The sequence below is a fragment of the Penaeus japonicus genome, unplaced genomic scaffold (assembly GCF_977035675.1).
Source record: "Penaeus japonicus unplaced genomic scaffold, GWHDUDI00000001_assembly GWHDUDI00000036, whole genome shotgun sequence".
In the NCBI taxonomy this organism is placed as follows: Eukaryota; Metazoa; Arthropoda; class Malacostraca; order Decapoda; family Penaeidae; genus Penaeus; species Penaeus japonicus.
This window is the reverse complement of record NW_028234438.1, coordinates 5,329,501-5,331,520: the sequence shown is the minus strand read 5'-3', so window position 1 is coordinate 5,331,520 and position 2,020 is coordinate 5,329,501. Positions and strand designations below refer to the sequence as shown.

Genomic DNA, 2,020 nt, shown 5'->3' with positions numbered 1-2,020 from the left:
GGAAGAAAAAAAAACGATAGAAAAAAAGTATAATAATAAATAAAAAATAAAAAAGTAAAATAAAAGAAAGGAAGGAGGAAAGAAAGGGAAGAAGCAGAAAAGGAGAGAGAAAACAATCCTAGCTTATGAGGATGAACGCCGGTCGAGACAGAGTACTGGGAAAGGACTAGAACTTCCTTCACTTTTCAGGATGGTTCCAGTGTAGGGAGAAGCTTCCTTTTGTTTGGATGTTTTTTTTTTTTTTTTTTTTTTTTTTTTGGGGGGGGGGTATTTTGAAGAAAGACTGGGAAAATTGTTTCCATTATTTTGCGAAGTGTCTATGTAGTTATATGTACATATGTTTATATAAATATATATAGAAGGAAGAGGTAAACCAACACGGCTGAGAAGAACTTCATTTTGAAAAATACAAACGTTTCGGAGATGCAATCTCCATCATCAGTGCTATAACAAAAAGAAAACAGAGAAAAGTTAATTCTAATACATTCAAACTTATAAAATACATAAAAATACAGAATTAAAAACACAAAAAGTACAAAAAATCATCAAATGACCACAGATAAAAAAGCAAGTTAAAGATACTAACCAAGGGAATGGGCAGTTGGTAGTTTTAATTGGTAAACAGGGCGGTTGCAGTGGAACTATTGTTTAGTTCTGGTTTCATAGTTAGGATGTGAAGTGACTCTGCTATGATCAGATCAAAGCTGTAGGTCTGTCCTGATTGACTTGTTCGAGAATGCGGTGACGGAGCCATCGTGAGGTTGAACCCACGTACCTAGCCTGACAGCTAGGACAAGTAAAAAGGTAAACCACATTCGAACTTAATTCAGAGTCGCACTTTTCTCTTTTCTTAATGAAATTTCCGATAGTATTAGAATTGTAAAAAACAAACCGAAAACAGATCTGAGGATAGCATTGTCTGAGAATTTTATTAAATGATTTTCTAAGATCAAAAGTAAGACTGCCCATATATGGAAGTTTTATATATTTAATGTCTTTGTTGACTGTGGTTGGTACAGGTTTCGGGTGGAATTTCTGACACAGGAAATTACGTAGTGCTTTATAAAATAGGTAAGATGGGTACCCATTTGTAGTGAAATAATCCTTTAAGAATGAAACTTCTTTGTGAAAACTATTCCAAGTAGAACAGATGTTATATGCTCGGTTGATAAGTGTTGTAAGGTTGTTTAGCTTGTAAATATGGGGAATATAGCTTAGATAGTGAAGTCCAAGGCCAGTGAATGTGGGTTTCCTGTAAGCACTGGTGAAGAAGCAGTTATTACGAAAATTTATGCAGGTATCAAGGAATGATAGTTCCTTATTTTGTTCAATTTCACAAGTGAATTTAATATTGGGATGTTGTGAATTCAAGTATGTAAGGAAAGGGTTAATGTGAGAGGGGTCATTAAAGAGTAAGAAAGTATCATCCATGTAATGACGATATAAAATAGGTTTGAAATTCTCAGGACAATTATTCAACCAAGCTTGTTCATGATGGTAAAGGAAAGTGTTTGCATAACAAGGGCCAAGTGGCGATCCCATTGCTACACCGTCTATCTGTGTGTAGATAGTAGTCATTAAAAGTAAACACTGAATTGTGAGCAGCTATATAGTTTCTTATAAGTTGGCTTGTTTAGACCATACGAGTTTAAGAGTGATGAGGTAGTTTTGTTTATGATTATATCAGTGGTTTCATTGAGAGGAACATTAGTAAATAACGACCCTATGTCAAAGCTGGCCATTGTGACAGGTCGTAGTGGTTTAAGGTCACTTATTTCTTTAATAGATGATAAGGAGTTTTCTATGGTGTATTCATTTGTAGTTAATAGGGTGATGATCTTAACTAAGAATTTAGCAACATTATAATTGAAGGTTCCAATAGCAGAAATGATGGGGCGTAGTGGTTGACCGATTTTATGAATTTTGGGAAGGCCATATAGGAAACCAGGTTTGGATCCACATGTAGTTAGGAGGTTGTAAGTGGTTTCACCGATAGATGCTCTTATCGAGCGCAAGAGTC

General features: G+C 35.1%; 1 pseudogene; it reads right to left on the bottom strand.

The window, feature by feature from the left end:
* Nucleotides 1-610: 610 nt before the first annotated feature.
* LOC147467381 (uncharacterized) lies at nucleotides 611-1,742 on the bottom strand (annotated as a pseudogene).
* Between the last annotated feature and the right edge of the window lie 278 nt (nucleotides 1,743-2,020).